Here is a 21,317-nt window from a genome sequence, read left to right as displayed (position 1 = left end):
TGCAACAAATCGCCGAAATGCAGCCAGGAATACTTGAGAAGTTAAATCTGTTACGGCTTCTAAATGTATGGCACGGGTCGCCATACACACACACAGACAGATATACCCTTTAGTTGCATGGTGTCCTCTTCCCTTTGATGTTCTTAACAATACTGGACCTGCATAGTCGACACCACTGTTTAAAAAGGCCCGCTGTGGACTTACCCTGACAGCTGGTAATTCACTCATTAATTGTTGGTTTGTCTTGCCTTTATTGATAATGCAAACATTACAATTTCTTATGCATTTTCTTACTGCTGATTTTAAGTTAATTATCCAATAACGACATCTTAATTAATTAATTTATTTATTTATTTATTTATTTATACAGCATGGAAGACTTACAGCAAGATAAAACACATTGTAATTTTGAATGGTAATCGGATAGCCAATAACAAGTCCTCACGTTTAACACTAGAGTATAAAAATAACCATGAACTACAATTTGAAAAAAAATAAGAATACTAAATTACTAAGGAACAGTACTACTTAGTAATATAATAAAAGCGCATAAAAACTACGTGATTACTCCACATCGTTGTTTCTGAAAAACTCAAGACTCAGGCGCCGCCTGGCCGTGACTATACTAGTATTAAACAAATCAATATCATGCTGTTTACTTAACTTAGCCTTGCCTAGTGGGCAAAGAACCAACCTCTCGAGTATGAGGGCGCGGGTTCGATTCCAGGTCAGGCAAGTACCAATGCAACTTTTCTAAGTTTGTATGTACTTTCTAAGTATATCTTAGACGCCAATGACTGTGTTTCGGATGGCACGTTAAACTGTAGGTCCCGGCTGTCATTGAACATCCTTGGCAGTCGTTACGGGTAGTCAGAAGCCAGTAAGTCTGACACCAGTCTAACCAAGGGGTATTGGGTTGCCCGGGTAACTGGGTTGAGGAGGTCAGATAGGGCAGTCGCTCCTTGTAAAGCACTGGTACTCAGCTACATCCGGTTAGACTGGAAGCCGACCCCAACGTAGTTTGGGAAAAAGGCTCGGAGGATGATGATGATGATGCTGTTTACTTAACTTATTTAAGTTTCTGCTTGCACGCACAATACAAGAATTTTTCCTATAGTTTGTTGATGCAATTGGCACAGAAATAGGTGGATTATATCGGGTTCTGGATGGGATATTAAAACTAAATTTCGATAAAAGTTCAGGGCAATTAATGTCATTTTTGAAAATTTTTAATAGAAGTATGCAGTCAGAGATCTCACTACGAATTGACAGAGGTAGCAAATGATACTTTTTACAAAGATCAAGGTAATTTTCGGAATTATATGGAACTTTCTGATGGAAACATAAATATTTTAAGAACCTTTTTTGGATATTTTCAATTCTATCAATATATTTTTGGTAACAAGGATTCCAAATTTCTGACGCATACTCTAACTGGCTTCGAACAAAAGTACAATATAATATTTTTAAGGTTTTTGCATTTTTAAAAGATTTAGAGACCCTCATTATAAATCCCAGAGATTTAGTCGCTTTAGAGACAATAGTATCCACATGTGTTTCAAACAAGAGTTTACAGTCATGGTGTACACCTAGATCACGAATGGAGCTCACTCTGGGCAAAGGCTGACCACCCAAAGTGTAACTCGTTTTGATTACTGAACGTTTACGTGAGTATGTCACCACCGAACATTTGGCAGGATTAAGGTCTAACCTACTTCTCCGACAATATTCCTCCAGTCTCCTCAGATTAGCCTGAAGTTTAAGCATATCCTCGATTGATGAAATAGCTGAGTAAATTTTCATGTCATCAGCAAAACACAAAAGTTTCGATGACATCAGACATGAATCGATATCGTTAACATATGCAACAAATAACAACGGACCAAGCAAGGAGCCTTGAGGACATCCGCTAGGGATAGGAACCCAACTCGAAATATAGTTATTTAGTACCACAGCTTGTGACCTATTATCCAAGTACGAGGAGAACCATCTAAGTAGGTCACCGTGAACACCCATATTATTTAATTTCGATAGCAAAATTCTGTGATCAATTCTGTCAAAGGCCTTACTATAGTCTGTATAGACTACATCCACTTGGCCACCCTTGTCCATTACCTCCGTAATGTAGTCGTTCAGTAACACAAGGTTTGTGACAGTGGATTTACCTTTTAAGAAACCATGTTGTAATGGACTCATTGAGTTACTAAGAGCAGCATACACTTGAGTGTAGACAACCCGTTCTAAAACTTTGGCTAAAAGACATAATTTGGATATTGGCCTATAATTGGTAATTGTTGTTTTGGCTCCTTTTTTTTGAATAGGCGTTATAAAAGCCGACTTCCACAGTTTAGGAACTACGCAAGAAGATAATGATTTTTTAAACAGAAGAGATACAGGATAAGCAAGAGAAGAAGCACATCGTGTTAATAAATTAGGTGATATATTATCCGGGCCTGCTGCTTTAGACGTATCTAGTTGAACAAGTAAATTTTCTACTTTATCTGTGTTTACCATTACGTTAGAAATTTCAGACGATACAGATCCAATAGGAAGAACAAAAGAATCAATGTTAGGATTGTCGTTACTGGGATTTAGAAAATTTGACAGAAAATATTTAGAAAAGGCCTCACATATTGACTCACCAGACGACAGTATTTGATTTTCGTAAGTCAAAGTACTAGGAACCGCATTAGAATTATGACGCTTTTTAACAAAAGTCCAAAAATATTTCGGATTTAATTTAATGGAATCTTCTGTTATTTTTAAATACGAGGCATAACACTCCGATTCCAGTAATTTAACCCTTCCACGCAAAAGTTTGAATGTTAATTCATCTGATTTATTGTTATAAAGTTTAAACTTTTTTAAATATTTATATTTTTCTCTAATACATTTAATAAGCGATGAACTGTACCAAACTGGATACGACTTGTTTCGAGATGTCTTTTGCGGGATATACTTAGTTTGCAGGTCAGATAATAAATTATTGAAAAAATCAACAGACTCGTCTATTGTTCGATTTGAGAAATCACGTTCCCAATCCGTCAACCGAATACTATCGTTGATTGCGTCATAATCACCTTTATCATAAAGGTAACGAATCCGCGGAGCGCACTCCAACAAGGTGACCCCCAAAAAATCTGCATTGACGAGCAGCGCCGGATGGTAGGCATCGATGGGCACTAGTGGGTTCGAACATTCAGAGACAGAAACTAAGTTATTAGAGAGTACTAAATCTAGGATTTTTCCGTGCCCATTAAGAACTCCGTTATATTGTTGCAAGTTTAATGCACATAATTCATCTGTGAGCGAATATTCATCATGAGAATTTATGTTAGATGGAACCAGGAACATACTGCCGGATGGTAGCCAGTTTATTCCGCTCATATTAAAGTCTCCCAAAACGAGGAATGTGTCAGTGTTATTATTATTCATGACAGAACGATTTAGATTTAGTAGAAAATTGGATAGTTGCGATGAAAAAGACATACCAAGATTTTGTTTGCACATATAAATAACACAAAGGTGCATGTTAATATACGAACGCGTGTTTACGTTTTTTAGTCGTACAGTCAACCACAGATCCTCCGCTGTAGATTCGAAAAGTGGTTGATGAATAGCTGATAGATCTCTTCGAGTAGCAATTAAAACTCCGCCACCGCGGGTTTGTCCGGTAGAAACATAGTCACGATCACGTCTCCATACTATATAGCGATTATCAAACAGCTCAGAGGTCGATATTTCATCCAGTAACCACGTCTCTGTGAGAACAATAACATCAAATGAATTACATGCCATTTGCCTATAGAAAGTATCAGTTTTGGTCCGCAATCCACGAACATTCTGATAGTAAACATTAAACTTATTTTTGAAGTTATTAGCCATTAGGAATATTATCAAGAATTGAGTATAAATTAGTATAATAGAATAGCATTAAGTAATTAAATAACATATTTACTATAAAAGGGTAGGGTACAAAAGATAACGAGGTAAAACGAAATAACTTAGGAATATTTCTTGCGCCCACGCATGCAAACAACAAAGTGGCGAATGTGCGAGAAAGCAAGCAATACTCACGAACTGCGAGCGCAAGCGAGATAATAATATAATAATGAGTAACAGCTTTAAAGTAAACAGCGCGACACCTCACACAAAAGAGCGTTTGCAAAAAACAGGATAGGCGATAAGCTCATTAGTACGGCAGGGGTTCTAAACCTTTTACAATTTATAGTTATAATGGTACGTGTATGGGATATTTTAATTAATTTTAAGTTTACAGTTTTGATTGGGAATTTAGTATTGATATATAGTAATCTAAAAATAAATATATTCATATAAATGAAACATTTAGTTAAACATTTTAGGCAATTTTGTTTAAATCTGACTCTTTTCTTATAATTAGGAGTTTCGAGGACTGGTTTTTTAATATGTGAATTTTTCCATGTTTAACCCATACGTACTCATAGCTTCGATCCTTAGCAATGGATTTGACTTTGCTAAGCAACTTCTTGTGTTCTGCACTTAGGTGATCATTAACGTATATACGTTGAGACGTTCCTTGAAAGCCGATATCCGAAGTTGAAAGATCCTTATCAGCACGTGCCGCTGCAATGAAATCCTCCTTGACGTACCTATTTAAAAAAACTCACTATTATGAGTTTTTCATTTGAGTTGAAGATAGGAACCCTGGATATATAATTAACTTGAGATTTCGGACAGACGTAATTCACTTTGCGACCAATGGCCTCGACGATAGCAAAGAGATTCTCATTCTTTTTTATTGGAATCCCTTTTATCTCCACGTTATTTAAGCGTGACCGTTGATCATGTGCTGCAACCTCGAACTTCACCTTCGTTAGATCCAATTGTAAATTGTTGACTACGTCCTGGAGCCTCTCAAGTGCGTTGACTTTACTTTCCACCGCTGATAGTCGAGTACCATATTCCTCGAGCTTTCCTGCCGTACAGTCACAAGTCGCCTTAACCTGAGACAGCTCATCCTTAATAACTTGAATATCTTCCACCAACGTAGGCAGGCTGAGCAGCTGACGCTTCAAGTCCCTTATTTCCGAGAGGATAGTTTCAATGGAAGCTGATTCAGAGGGTACCACGAGCGGTGAAGATATTTTGCACATTGGACATTTCCACTGAGCTCTTCTATCAACTCCCAGTCTTTTCCATCCAGCTTCAGTAATTTTTGCACATCCAAAGTCCATGTCTCTGCAGCAAGACGTGCAGCAAACACCTTCAGAAAACTGTATACTACATATTGCGCACGATTTCATATTGATGCGTTTAGTTTAAGTAGGCCATCATCACCTGTATACCACCATGTAAGGTTTGTTTGTGTGCTTCCTTAATCAACAATGTAGTGATGTGTTGATTACTTGGTATTATTAGTGGATGTTTGGTTGTTACTGGTAAATTAGCGTTTTGTAAACGACCTCCTACTCTCAGCAGATTGTTTTTATCTAAAAATGGTGTCAAGCTAATTAGTGAACTTGATTTTCTTACTTTGCCATTTTTCTTAATGTTATCTATTTCTCCCTTATATACTGTCTGCTGATAGTATTTAATGCAATTTTGCAATATAGAATTCATTTCACCAGTAGTCAAATACTTCTCCTTGTTTTTATTGCTTAGTAACCTACGGCAGTAAGCAAGTACCCTTTTCATTCTGGTCAAGTTAGAAAATCCTTCCCATATTGGTTTTTTCTTCATTTTGAGTTGTAAATGTACATATTGATTTTAACTCTAAATCTGTTTCTGTATTTTCTGATCTTCTCAAATGAACTTTTCCTTTTGAAAGCCACTCTGGCCCCTTCCACCACATTTTCTCTTTCTTCAAATCTGTCAGAAACATTCCTCTGGATGCTATGTCAGCGGAATTTTCTTGTGATGCAACATGGTACCATTGGGTATTATTTGTATTGTCCTTAATTTCTACTACACGATTTGCTATAAAGGTCTTACATTTCTGAGGTTCGCCGTGAAGCCACGCCAGCACAATAGTTGAATCTGTCCAGCAATAAGTTTGGTTGAAAGGAATTCTCATGGCTACTGTAACTTGTTTCAGAAGCCTTGACAACAATAGAGCTCCACACAGCTCAAGACGAGGAAGCGATATTGTTTTTAATGGAGCAACTTTGGTTCTCGATGCGATTAGATTTGTGGATACAGTACCATCCTGTTGTTCCACTCTGCAGTATACAACGCCAGCATAGGCTCGGGTCGAGGCATCGCTAAATCCGTGCAGCTGTACAGCTTTCAGATTGCTGCTGTAAGAGTGTAACCATCGGTCCAGCGAAATCTGGTTAACATTTTCGAAATCCTCTCTTATCTTCAACCAATCTGAGGTTAATTGTTCAGATAATGGTTGATCCCATTGTGCGCCAACCAACCATAGTTTTTTTATGAGCATCTTAGCGAGCACAATGCTTGGCGATATCCATCCTAATGGATCGTAGAGTTTTTGTACATCTGACAAAACATTCCTTTTTGTAATGATAGATGGAGCTGCAGGGAAACTGATTTTGTATATAAACTGATCAGTACCAAGATTCCATGCGATACCCAATGCCTTCACAGTACCATCTAGGTTTATATCAAGTTGGATGCTTGAAGAAATGTTGCTTGGATCCATCGACTTCATCAACTCGATGTCATTTGATGACCACTTTTTCAACTCAAAACCCCCTTTACTGAGCATAGTCTTTAGTTGATTACTTGCTTCTATGGCTTCTTTAACAGTGTCACAGCCTGACATTACGTCGTCGACGTAGAAATCTGACAAAGTAATATCAGCAGCTACTGGATAGTTATCTCTTTCTGCAAGTGCGAGTTGGATTAAGGTCTTCACTACTAGATAAGGTGCTGAAGTAGTCCCGAAAGTCACGGTAAGCAATCTATAATCCTTAATTTCTTCATTGCTATCATTTCTCCACAGTGTTCTTTGAAAATCAGCATCTTCCTTGTGTATCATTATCATTCTATACATTTTGTGTATATCTGCAGCGAAACAGATAGCGTGCATTCTCCAGCGCATGATTATACAACGCAGGTCTTCTTGGAGAACTGGACCAGGTAAGAGTTCGTCATTCAACGATATGCCATTTACTCCTTTACAATGCGGGTGCATTGTTTTCGACGCGTCCTGCTGGGCTGTATCATTTCCAGTGTTCTAAATTTTGATTCCAAAAATTTCTTCAACTCTTCCCAAGATGGCACTTCTTCTGACTTTTCTTTATAAGCAAAGGTTTCCCACTCTTTATGTGACTCCTGGTCCAACTTCTGAATCACCAGAAATATAATTAAAGGATCCCAGGAATCGGTGTTAATGTTCAAGTTGTTTAGGTTATTTATGCACTCTGTTGTAGTATCCAATAAAGTTTTTACACTGTTGGCTGTTTGTGTTGTGATTTTCTTTTGGTTAAAAAGCCTTTTCAAAACAGAAAACACAATAACACGTTTGTTGCCATATCTGCCTTTTAATAATTGCCATGCTTGATCGTAATTACTGTCCGTAACTTGAATGTGCCGTAATATTACTTCTGCTTCGCCGGTAACGCTAGACTTCAGGTAATGTAGTTTTTGAACGTCACTGATTGTTGAATTTTTGTGCACAAGTGATGTAAACATGTCTTGGTATGTGGGCCACTCCTCGTGTTGTCCCGAAAAGGTTGGTAATTGAATCCGAGGCAGTTTTACGGTTGAACATTGGTCTTGAGTCTTGGCCATTAAGTACTGAAGAGTTCGCAGTTTCCATTGCGGTATGTTGATTTTTGTTCAGCATGTCTGTCGAGTCTGCTTGTAGACAGAGATACAAGTCTTCAATAACAAAGTAGTCTTCATTGAGAAAGTAAGGAATTTCTCCACGCTTCTCTCTCGGAGTACACTGCGTCAACATCTCATGAGCTTGTTTAAAAGAACTCCAATACTCTTCAATGCACTTCACTCTAGCCTTTATGTAACCGTCTGTAAGTCTCACTTTAGGGCATTTTTTTAGGTTAGTTTGTGTTTCTTGTAATAAGTTTGCAACGTCTTCTAACGTATTCAAACACTTTTTTTGTTCCGAAGTTAACGTAGCCATTGTAACTGTCTGTTTATGTTATTTATAAGTATAACTTGTGTTATTTGTGAATTACCAACCACACTGTCCACAATGTTTTAAAATATCTATTATAGATAGTTCAACTCAGATTTGCGCGCGGCCCTATGTGTGCGTCGGCTTGTAAATATACAACTTTCATTCGTGTGACAGTGACGTCGTCTGAGGATGACGTGTTCTTATCGCTTTTTGTTATGGGTACAGTCGTTTACGAAAATGTCTAGTTCTTCGCGGAGAAAATGTTTAAGGAGTCAGGTAGCGTTTCAAAAAATGAAACATTCAAAGCTTTTTATTATAACATTTTACAGTTTTTCATTATTTTCTCATACGTCTTTTCAAATTGACATTGACAGTGTCTAAGAAATAAATGACGTGAAATATCTAAGATGAATTAAATACTCCTTACATATTTTCTAGTTCGGGGTACGCGGACAATAAATAAAAGTGTGGACTAAGAATGTTAAAAAAAAACGTAAACGTGTATAAGAATGTAAACAAATGTGTGGGGTATTTTAAAAAATTATATTGCTTCGCATAATGTCGACCAAAATAAGACGGAAATAATGAAACGCATAAATGAACGACTAAATCAAATTGATTAAGGGATGTGGGGTAATACTTTTCGACATGTACAAAAGAATAAAGAAGAATACTATAGACATTTTGACATGGAGTCAGAATTTATAATTCACCTTGGAAAGTAGCGAATCCAAAAATTCATCATTTGATTTTTCAAGTAGCGATTCAGAATCGTTATAAAAAGATTAACACTAAATTACGTTATAACTATTTTTCTTAAACACCTGTTTACAACCCCGAAATAACTGTATTTGTACCTGACTGTACCTCTTGTCACGCACACAAAGTCACTGTATATGTACAAGGATTACCCACACAAAAGGCCGCGCGCACGACTGAGTTGAACTTACTATAACTTAAAGGTAGAATTCCGTGGATAGCGGCTGTCGTAGCCGCGCGCGGCTTACGACAGTCGTCGGCCGCGCGCGACAATAGTCAACCTATGAAAATGTATGGCGCCGCTGCCGAGGTCCGCGACAGTCGCGCGCGGCCGACGAATTTCGTAAGCCGCGCGCGGCCGTAAGCATCTCAACATGGTCTAGCGCTTATTAACATCTATAGAATCTTAGTAAAACCAGAATTGAATTGTTTTTTATTTAGTCGGCAAAACTTCCTTTTGTTTTCATTACAATACAAATGCTTTTGAATCAGTATTTTATAGTATCCTTCATCATTTCTACTTTTTAAAGATAGGGTCGATTGGTAATATATTTTCATAATACAGCCACAGCAACACGTCATCCTCTTCTTCTTCAAGGATTTCAATTAGCACTTCGACTAGAAGGAACGGACGAACAAAATCTACTAATTTCAACACAATGCCGCGCGCGGCTTACGAAATTCGTCGGCCGCGCGCGACTGTCGCTAGCCTCGGCAGCGGCGCCATACATTTTCATAGGTTGACTATTGTCGCGCACGGCCGACGACTGTCGTAGGCCGCGCGCGGCTGCGTCAGCCGCGACCCACGGAATTCTACCTTAAACTTCCACGAATCTGCACATTTTTTGCGTAAACAAGTCCTCTTATCCACAAAATACATAGGTACAGAAGTCAATCTACATACAAAGCGCGTTCGAGTCTCGCAGACATAGGTGTCTATGTGTGCGTGTTCACAGACGCGCTGTCTCAAAACAACTCAAAACAGTGCGAGCGCGGCTGCCGCTTCCTTGAGATAAGCGCGTCACACACAAGGTAGATAAATGTGCAAGCGTTGTGATACCTACCTAACTGTAATTTGACTGTAATATTTTTAATTTTAATAACAAAAGAAAAAGTAATAATGGAGCAACAAAAAAGTCGTATTATAATTGTTCAGTGGACGGTTGTTTTTATACAACAATAAACAGTGAATTGTCGTTTTTTTAACCTGCCGTATTACCTATAGTATGTACCTACTTATTTTCTCATATTTCGATGGTTCGTTTAATAAACGCAGTAGGTAGGTACAGTTAGGTGGGTAGGTAAGCGCCCCGGCGGCCTCTGGCTCAATGTCGTAATAAGTTTTGCTAGTGTCGACCCAGGCGAACCTCCCAACCTATCCACAACGATGATTACTAGTAGGAGTTGATAATTTTTGTGATCATGGCGAGAGTATGTTGTAAGGTAGACGAAATAAAACTCGCACATCAAGGTTTCTGTAGGTAGAAGCAAGCTTAGATCGGGGACTGCACCAGCCCATTACAACTATATATGTATGAATAACAAAATTATAAATTGCGGTTTCTGAAAAAGTTCGGTATCTCGTTCAAACGAATTTCCGTTGAAAGTGTTTATTAACCTCTTGTATGCCACATTATTTTTTTTATTATTATTGGTTTATATTTCATTTTTCCTGTTTTATTCTCAACAATACATCAAATAATTAGATACGAGTACCACTACCACGTTAGTTTTATGCGCATAAAAAAGTTGACAACCCTAGCGCGACCGCCGAGTTTAGGCATGAAAAGTGAAGTACATACATGAGATTGACTTCTGTACCTATGTATTTTGTGTCTTATCTCTGGAATGCGGCTGTCTATTGTTCTCAGCTTGCTCGAAACGATTCACTAATGACCCACAGGTGTGCTAGTACGAACGATTATGCGGCTCGATTTGTGACCATATGGTGAGGTTGATTTTGAACTGCAGATACTTTTGGAATATTTGTTAAATAAAATCACACGACTGTTTGCTAGCTCTGTATTGAGGCAACTGACGTTTAAATATGACATGCAAAACGATCGGACACCGACTTAGTTGTACGATACTTGGCGAGGGCCTTATTACGCTGATGCATCATGAACTTTATCGTATCTGTTATCCATGGGTATGAGTGGTCTTTAATCAAGCAAGTCTTGACTGGAGCATACTCGTGGAAGACAGACACGACAATCCGGTTTAGTGCGCCAGGCAATCATCAAAACTTTCCCTATCAATTTTGAAATTGGTCTGAAAACCACCGTGTGAGGTTTATACTTACTATGCTTTATATTAACAGCCAGTTTCTTCATCAAAAGTTAAAGCCAAAGTAAAAGTCTAAGTAATGTCTAAAGTAAAAGTAACGGTTAAATTAAACTTTTCTATGAATTTTGCTGTCACTTTAGCCTTGAAAAAACGAGTTTGACCGTTACTTTTACTTTAGACATTACTTTAACTTTTGATGAAGAAACTGGCCGTAAGTGTGCAAATTACAAATGTGTTGTTTATGCTAGTGCAAACAAGGTCGATTAGCGTCTGACTATGATCCGTGAAATGGGTGGGGGAATCAACTAATTAAAAATTCACAGACTTTCCGAGTTTGGTAACTGGTGTTCATTAATAATAAATCTTTAGAAAAGTAATTTTTGTACATTGAAGAAATTGACAAGAAAAAATAGCCAGCATGTTAAAGGATAACTAACAGAACCCATTTCCATAATTTTTGTCATTTTTGTCTGTTTATCTGTTTGTTTGTGCGTAAAATCTACGAATTCAATGCAGACAACGCTTATATACAAAAATTCTACGTGACTTGAGGTATTACTTAGTTTTTGTTTCATCGAAATCAGTCCACTCTATCAAAAGATATGATTAATTTTGTGAGTTCAAGAAGTAAAATATTACGACATGCAATCTGTTTACTTTTGAAAACTGTACATTTGAATGTTGTACCTCTATTAGTTGATCGGCCTATTATTTATGAATCTTTAAACAAAAAATCACACCTTTATGAGTAACTTCGGAAGAAAAATAAAATTTTATGAAAATTGTGTTTAGCCAAGGCTAAAGTAGCTCCATCTGTGGTAAATAAAATACATCAAATTTGTCAAAGGAGCGAGGTGGTAAATAACAATTAGTTACCATTTACATTCACAATTTCCGTACATTTTCCGTAATTCACCTAATTTAAAAAGGGGTGTAATTTTTCGATAGACATTTCAATAGAGTTTGTCAGTATGCCGTGCCACATCAAAATCCAACTAAAATTACTAACTTGATGAAAGGAAAATTAATTGTTTTTAGCCAAATTTAAAACGGTGCCATCTAAATTGTTTTTTTAACATTAATGTCAAAAATGATGACATTAGTGGAACAATTAATTATCATTTAAAGTCATAGATGGAGTTATGCACTTTTTCATAAACATAGTTTAGCTTATCTTCCATCAAATTACTTCGAATGAGTAATATTAAGTAGACCTTAACTTTTAATTTTCATTTATTTATTGTTAAACATATACCTAAATTATTTTTTAAATATAAAAATAACACCGTTTTCCTCCCGAAGGGTAGAAAACGAATATTTAGGTTCCAGCGTAGCTAGACCCACTTTTGAGATTACCTCTTGGATTTTCGCAAGTGACAACACTGATTCCTCCCCTTCCCCGCTCGTCGCGCCCCTCCACGTCCGCTCGCACGTCATCGTGCCGCGCCGGGCGAATAGCTTCGCTCCTCCGTACATTCTCAAGCCGGCAAGGCCTGATAATTTTGTGGGTCTAGCTACGCTGGAACCAAAATATTCGTTTTCTACCCTTCGGGAGGAAAACGGTGTTATTTAGGTGTCCGAGCTACGCTAGACCCACTTTTGAGACGTGTTTATTCTGTTCCCCACAAAATTAAATAATTAGCTTCTTCGATAGCGTGCTGGTGTGGTCATTGGGAACATAAAAGAAAAAAGGCTTTCCAAGTGGTAAATAGGTATAAATAACTTTTATTGTAGAAGAAATTATATAAACGTGCTCACAGGAAAACAAATGTGTACAGAGTCACCTTCATTTTTTTTTTGTTCATGACAGTTATGAAAAATTAAAAATAAAATACATCCTCCAATGAGGTTTTATATGTCATGAACATGCTGGGGCCTTAGCCACAAGCTAAACTCGTCATTGCCAGTATGACAATTAAATTAACACGTTCAACGCGGAACGAGACCTTTTAGTTCTCGTTTGTGACGTTTTAGTATCGCGCAAGTGAAATCCTATGTCCATCTCATTTCGGCAAATGAAATTTCTGTATGTTTCTTTACTGATAGAGTGAGACAAATATTTTTGTTCACATTAGGTACATTGGATGTAGTATTTTTATGAATGAAAACGTACGAGATCTAATAGGTCTCGTTGCGACCAAATAGTAAAATTTTGCATCAAGCGCGGAACGAGAACTAAAGGATCTCGTAGCGATCTCGTGCGAATCCTCACAAGAAAATAATTAGTGTCGTGTCAACTTTCGATGTGTGCATATCAATTACGCTATAATCAGGATGACGAATCGCAAACGCTGTCGAAAAATTTTAGAAATTTATTTTTAGTTCTTCCGAAGAACCTAACGTAAAAAATTAAAATAATCAATCTCCAAAATCTTCAACTCTATTACGAAAAGTGTTTAAACGTGTTCCTGGAGTGCGCAGTGAAAATATTTGTGTTAGCCCAAGTACTGGACATTCTTATCAAGAGGTTTCCATAAATATTTCGCATAAGTTTCTAATGCCTTACACTATAGTATTATAATAAATTATTAATTTTATCGATAATGTTGTTGGTCTTATTGTTTCTCATCACTATTTTTTTATCGATACTATGCAATATCTGCAAAACGAGATCTAAAAGTACTCGCATTTTCTTGCCATCTAGTGCAGAACGAGATCCAAAAGTTCTCTTTTTTCTATTTTGTAAATTTTCCATTATTGTTTTCGACATAACTTGAGGCGGTGAAAACCTACTGAAAGGTCTGATCATCTCCTACCTACACATACAAAAAAAATATAAAATTATTCAAATTTCATAAAACTATTGGGGTTTGAAGTGACTGAGTCGTACGAGATCTGCTGGATCTCGTTGCGTTATTCCTGATGGATCACGACGAGAACTTATAGATCTCGTTGCGTCATATTAACCAGATGCATAAATGGGCTTCCGCGGTGAACGTGTTAAAACATTTAAAATAACTACCCAAATGGATAAGTAAAGAAATTAAAGATAAACTAAACCCAAGAGTAATTCTTGTGTTACAAATAAAGAGTAGGTAATTATAATCAATAGGTAACGAACACACCTTCATAACACTTTTTCTTACAATGGGACATTTGCTAGTTTTTACCTCCACTGCACGAACTAAATCATCTTTTTCTGGAATGACCTTTACAATTCTACCTACAGGCCAGTTCAATGGAGCTACATTATCAGACTATAAAAGCCATAAGCCATTATTCTAGCCATTGTACTTAAATTAGAATACTTATGTATAAAACTATAAAACAAATTATTTTCCTTGCATTTAATTAAAGTATTACATGTTGAAGGAATTAAATTGAGCTCAGAAGTATCAGAAACATCAGTATTTATCTGAGAATTATCATGAACATATTCACTGTTTTGCAAGTACTGTGGACCATGAAACCACAATGAGTTTTCGATTAACTGATCTGGTTTAAGACCGCGAGATAAGCAATCAGCAAGATTCTCATTGGTGCTGACATAGTCCCAGTGTACATCTTTTGATAACTGCTTGATTTTTTCTATTCTATTAGCAACATAAGCAGTTAGTTTTACAGACTCAATCTTAAGCCATGATAAAACAATCTTTGAATCTAAATATAAGTAAATAGGAATATCATTGTATTTTAATGCTAAAGTACCATGCACTTTTCTTGCCAACTTGGCTAACAACAAAGCACTATTGAGCTCAAGTCTAGGGATAGTTAATGTTTTATCCTTAGGATTAATACGAGACTTGGAACACAAAAGGTTAACATTTACAGTGTTATCATCTCTGACTACTCTCAAATAAAGGCAACACCCATGTGCAATATTAGATGCATCAGCATAACCAACTAACTCTAGCCTTTTATGTGAATATACCTTGATATTTCTAGGAACAGATATACAAGACATATTTATCAAACCTTCAACAAATTGAAGAAATTTTTTATTTAAAGCATCAGGGAGAACATCATCCCACTTTAACTTTTCAAACCAGACTTGTTGCATTAAGTATTTAGCTTGCACCAAAATAGGACCTACCAAACCCAAAGGATCAAAAAATTTGCTAATAAAACTTAACATTTGTCTCTTAGTAGAAGGTTTTTGTATTTCAGCGCTTGGACACTTCATATTTAAAGTATCAGAAGTTACATCATATGACAAGCCTAAAGTTTTCACAAAAGTATTTGTTTTATCAAAATCCTCTTTATTTAATTGATGAATTTCAATAGGAATGTCATCTAATATTTCAGTGTTATTTGAACACCACTTGTGTAATGAAAAACTAGCTAAGTTCAAAAGCTCAATAAGTTGCCTTTTTATCTCAACAAGCTCTAAAATATCGTTGGAACCACATAAAACATCATCGACATATGTAGAATATTTCAACACAAAAGATGCTAATGGATATTTCTCTTGGTACCGTTCAGCAAGTTCAATCAAACACCTAGTTGCTAAAAATGCAGAACTCTTTGAACCATATGTGACAGTTTGTAGCTGAAGACATTGCACACTTTGATCAACAGAATCTCGCCAAAGAATATTTTGCAAGCAGCAATGGTCTTTACTCACTAATATACCCCTATACATAGCCTTTATATCACACAGTAAAACATATTTAAAACTCCTAAATAGTGTCAAAATGTCAAATAAATCATTTTGCACAACAGGCCCATTAAGCATCATGTCATTTAGACAAATACCATTATTGGTTTTCATGCCCGCGTCAAAGACAGCTCGAACCGGAGTAGTTTTACTATTTAAATTAATGACTGGGTGGTGAGGTAAGAAATACACATTACCTGCCCTAGGATCATAGTTGGATATATCAAAGTACATGGCATGGCCTTGCTCAAGATAAACATGAATGAACTTCTTATACTGTTGATATAACTTATCATCTTTAGCGAAACGCCTTTCTAAATTATGAAAACGATGCAATGCCTGATTAAATGAGTTACCCATGTGGATATCATTTAAATTAAGTTTTAAAGGTAAATCTACACAAAACTTTCCATCAACAAGTTTGACAGAGTTTTGAAAACATTCCTCAGCTAGTTGATGTTCAGTAATACCTTCCTTATAAATTTCAGGTACTTTTTCACATTTCCAAAAATTTGAAATAGTATGTTCAATACTATCAAGATGATCATTATGAGAATTATGAGAAATATTATGGGGGGTACCTTGAACTGTTATACACAAATTTGATGAATGGATGTTTCCAACAGATACTGGTAGGCTGCCTGCTACAATATAACCTAGGCTGGTACTAACCAGGTAGGGACCTTGCGGCGTTAGAGGCAGTGATTCCCTCTGAAGCACCTGGAAAAATACATCACACCCTAATAACAAAGAAATTTCACCAGTTTTATTAAAGTTTTTATCCGCCAAATAGACATGCGAAGGAATATTAAACCCAACATTATAAAAACTCTGTTGTGGCAGTTCACAAGTTATATTCTTAGCTATATAACAGTTTAAGGCTAATTTAAAGTTGCTATTAGCAGCATAAATATCAAAATTTGCCCTCTGGTGCATATTACTAGTGCCTTGTAGAATACCTGTAATGAGCTGATTTGCCGGTGTAATCTTGCAATCAATTTGATCAGCAAGCTTTTCTGTAATAAAAGATACCTGGCTACCCGTGTCCAGCAAAGCGCGTGCATGGATAAATGTACCATTTTTGGTGATAATACGAACTATAGCAGTAGGTAGCAGCACATCCTTCACAGGCGAGGTACTTGACATAGCTACTGCACTGTCAGACCTTCCAACATCAGCACAGGGCACTGCGGCAGTAGAACTGACAGTGGCGACATTGCTTGCCTCCTTCTTAGCCATTTCCACACCATGCAGAAGCGTATTGTGCCGTTGCTGACAGATAGAGCATTTCAAACGCAGCTTGCATTTACCACCATGCGCATTCAAACAAACAATGCATAACTTATGTTTTTTAACAAATTGACCCTTGTCATTATCAGCAGCAAGTTTAAATTTGGCACACATGTATAATCTATGATTAGTATTGCAATACTTACATGAGACTGCTGCTGCTGTATTACATGCAGGCTTGCCAGGCTTCACACCACTGGGAGTACTCACAGGCATTGTTTCCATTGCATTCTCCCTGGCCAACGCTCTGGACTCCAAAAAATCTATGAATTCCTGCATAGAAAACACAACCTTTTTATCCCGTCTCAAGTGAAACTCATTGTTTGTCTCAGAATCCACTTTTCGGAGCAAAATGTTAACCATTATCGGACCCCAAGCTTCAACCGGCATGTTTAAACTTTTTAGTGCAGTTAAATGCACATTAGCACTTGCTACCAATGCTCTAAGATCAGCAGCAGTGCATTTAGGCAAATCAATCAAAGTATTAATGTGATGGTTAATGATCATTGGCTCATTGTTATAGCGGTTTTCTAACAACTTTAATGCTTCTGAATAATTTACTTCAGTCAAAGGCAAATTTTGAATTAAACATAAGGCTTCCCCAGTTAAAAATGATCTCAAATAATATTATTTTTGGCACAGACTCAAGCTTGTGTCAGAATCAATGACTGCCTTAAACATATTAATAAAAGGTAGATAATCTAAAATATTGGCACCACTAAATTCTTTTATTGTAATTTGTGGGAGCTTCCTGAAATTATTTGCATTTTGCCTAGGAGGCTCCGCCTCGGGCTGCCCCGATTTACGACAAGCATTGAGCTGACGATCAATTTTGGATATGCAGGTGAAGTACTTACTTTCATACACAAAAGGGTCTTCTTCGTCCTTTGGATTTATGCACAAAATACTCTTGTTAAGGTCCTCGTAAGAGGCAAAGTTTTTCGCCAAGCGACTGCGCCGCTCTGTGAGCAACTCACTAGACGCGATCACAATTTCTTCGCTGTTACAAAAACTTTCTTCACGAGTTATTGCACCCTTTACATAGCCCCTAGGGAGCTTTAATTGAGCCAGCTCGTCACTAAGAGCCATGGTGCTATATCCTAAGATGCAAGCCAAAACCCAGATGCAACAAATGTAAGCAACACCTTAACGTTAAGTACACTGTTATAAATAATATACAACTAACAAAACTAACAAAATAAACAGAAACGTGTAAAAAAAATGGCGACGCGAAAAAAAATGATGAACGCCGACAGTCAATTCATTCACTCGATGTTCGATATTTGGCCGGAAACTCACGGCAAATGTTCATTGTTCGGTCGCTCTTCGCGCGCTCATTGGTTGCGTTTCGTTTTCTTGGGTTGGCAGCGCCTTACCTCGTTTGCACGTTTGGATACGCGCGATGCACGCAGCGAAACTGTTTTCGTAATAGCACGGAAACACCCTTACGCACAATTATTGATGGATGACTCTGAATCCTCCTGTGGCTTTCTTCTTTATAACCACTTTTATAAAGGGATTGCCTTGTAATACGAAGCATCAAATTTCTCCACTTCTATAAGAGTATTATCTTCTTACATATATTTAATTTGAAGGAATAATTCTCTTCTATGTAAGTCGAAGACAATCGAAGGACCTATTTTTCCTTATATTCGAAGGACCAGCTTCTCGAAGACTCGTAGAATCACTTTTTCGAAGGCTCGATAGATCAGGTTCTCGAAAGCTCGAAGGATAACTTTTTCTCGAAGGACCACTTTTTTATGTTCCCCACAAAATTAAATAATTAGCTTCTTCGATAGCGTGCTGGTGTGGTCATTGGGAACATAAAAGAAAAAAGGCTTTCCAAGTGGTAAATAGGTATAAATAACTTTTATTGTAGAAGAAATTATATAAACGTGCTCACAGGAAAACAAATGTGTACAGAGTCACCTTCATTTTTTTTTTGTTCATGACAGTTATGAAAAATTAAAAATAAAATACATCCTCCAATGAGGTTTTATATGTCATGAACATATTCTCTGCCGGCGCCACATGACGTACTGTGAGCGGTTCGTAAATATGAGTATGCGGGTGAATTGGTGAGGAAAATGATTTAAAAGTAAAAATATCTATGTAATTTTGTAACAATATAATAAAAAAAAAAGTAATTAACATAACTTTTCTTCTAAATTCAACAAAAAGGTAACAATAACTTTTGATTGTAGGTACATATGATTGAAGCACTAATGCAACATTTAATCAAATAGGTGAAAATAACCTAGTGAGATTCGGACCACTTGACCCCTTGGTTTCATTCCGAATTTCTTTAAAATAAAATTTGAGGAATGTATCTTTGCTCCTCCAATTGCCTCTTTTTTAAACTTCGTCAATATTTATATTATTATTGCGCTAAATGTCGGAATTGACAGCAGCTCTAAAGCTACCAGGGGAATCCTGAATATTGGCTTCCCGAAAAAGAGTCTTGATCCATCCAGCAATGACTGTTCTAGAGGCTGCATTTACTTTACCTCTTGTTGTGATAAATAAGTTTGTAAGGTTTTGCCTTGCTTTTCGTCGCTCTTGTGATAAAGTTACCAGTCTCTTGATCCACAATACCGGGTTAAGCCTTTCTGGGCCATCTTTTAAAAGGTGCCAACCAGCTTGTCGGTATGTCGCAGAATCAGTTTTAGACCCAAATTTAGGCCATAATGTCACGTGATCATCCTTGTTATCGAAAAATTCAAAGTCAAAGTCAAGTCAAAGTCAAGTCAAAGTCAAAGTCAAATCATTTATTTCACTTAGGCTTTCACAAGCACTTATGAACGTCAAAAAATATAAATAAAGTTGATTCTAGTTGCCCATTCCAAAAGTAGCTTCCTATGGAGAAGAACGGGCAAGAAACTCCATGGTTACTCTTTTTAAAAATAATAGGTATTACAGTTTTTATGTATTGATACATACTATAATAACATGCGAAGATCATGTAGAATCACAATAGACAAAGAATATGAGAATAAATAATAATAAAAAAAGGTTAAAATCCTACATGGTGTTCACATTTACAAATCAGTTTATATTTTTGTACATAGTTACAAACAAACAATCAAAAGAATAACACAATCTTACTAGCGGGTGTAATTTTAAATTCGCAATAATTTGATACTGTCAGTGCGTCCTATGGAGCAGGACCAGCATGTTTCCAAGCATTTTTATCTTAAATATAATCTTCTAATTTATAATAAGCGTTTTTACAAAGTGTGGCTTTTATATGAGTTTTAAACCGCATGTCATTTAGTTCCAGAATGTTGTCTGGTATTTTATTATAACATTTAACACAATATCCCATGAAAGATGTATGTACTTTAGATAGTCTAAACTGCGGTATGGCTATTTTATTTTTATTTCGAGTGTTATAATTATGTCTATCACATATTTTATCAAACAAATGTAGGTTTTTCCTAACATACATGATATTTTCATATATAAATTGGCAAGGCACGGTCATAATATTAATGTTTTTAAACAGTTCCCTAAGAGATTCACGACCACGTAAGTTGTACATAGCTCTGACAGCTCGCTTTTGTAAGATAAATATGCATTCAATGTCAGCAGCTCGTCCCCACAGCAGAATGCCGTACGACATGATGCTGTGGAAGTAACTAAAATATACCAGTCTAGCTGTTTCTACGTCCGCTAGCTGCCTCATCTTTCTAATAGCATAGGCGGCCGAGCTAAGACGACCCGCAAGAGATGTTATGTGGGGTCCCCATTGTAGTTTTTTGTCAAGAGTGATTCCCAGGAAAACTGTCTGATTTATAAATTCTAGTTTTTGACTATTGAGTATTATGTCACATTCACTACTTTTTACATTTGGCAATGAAAATCGAATGCATTTTGTTTTTTTTTTCATTAAGGGCCAAATTATTTGCGTTGAACCAATTTTGAACCTGGATAATGGAATTGTTTACGTCGTCTAGGTTACGTCTACGCCGATCAATGTTAAAAATAAATTCTGGGCCGATGTCCAGTAAAGTAAGGTCGTGTACCCTTCTTCCTGTGCAGAGTAGGAGAATGAGGGTTTTCGATATTTTTTCTGCCGCCAGGCGGCGCTTCGTATGCGTCAGGTCCAAACAGCTGTCAAATAGTATGGAATTGTAGGGTCCGAACTTATTGTTTATTGAAATTCTGTTATATTGGAAGTGTTATTGATTTTATTATGGACTACGGTCAGAATAAGGTTTCCGAACTAAAAATTGAGCTAAGAGAGAGGGTGCAAAAGTCACTGGTACTAAGGAAAAGCTTGTTGAAAAATTTGTTAAC

General features: G+C 36.8%; 1 protein-coding gene, 1 long non-coding RNA gene and 1 pseudogene across 2 annotated transcripts in view; 1 reads left to right on the top strand and 2 right to left on the bottom strand.

Annotated features, from left to right (window-relative positions):
- The window catches only part of LOC135117212 (hemicentin-1-like), a 475,120-nt gene that overhangs the window by 323,534 nt on the left and 130,269 nt on the right, over positions 1-21,317 (top strand). The window lies entirely within an intron of this gene.
- LOC126056031 (uncharacterized) lies at positions 1,152-5,295 on the bottom strand (annotated as a pseudogene).
- On the bottom strand, positions 14,078-18,358 carry LOC135117228 (uncharacterized). The gene is made up of 3 exons (XR_010276720.1): positions 17,876-18,358; positions 17,165-17,291; positions 14,078-16,448 (listed from the first exon to the last, which is right to left on the bottom strand). It is a non-coding gene; the product is annotated as an uncharacterized LOC135117228 (long non-coding RNA).

The sequence above is a fragment of the Helicoverpa armigera genome, chromosome 8, assembly GCF_030705265.1.
Source record: "Helicoverpa armigera isolate CAAS_96S chromosome 8, ASM3070526v1, whole genome shotgun sequence".
In the NCBI taxonomy this organism is placed as follows: Eukaryota; Metazoa; Arthropoda; class Insecta; order Lepidoptera; family Noctuidae; genus Helicoverpa; species Helicoverpa armigera.
Note: the sequence above shows the minus strand (reverse complement) of the source record. Positions and strands in the feature narration are given on the sequence as shown.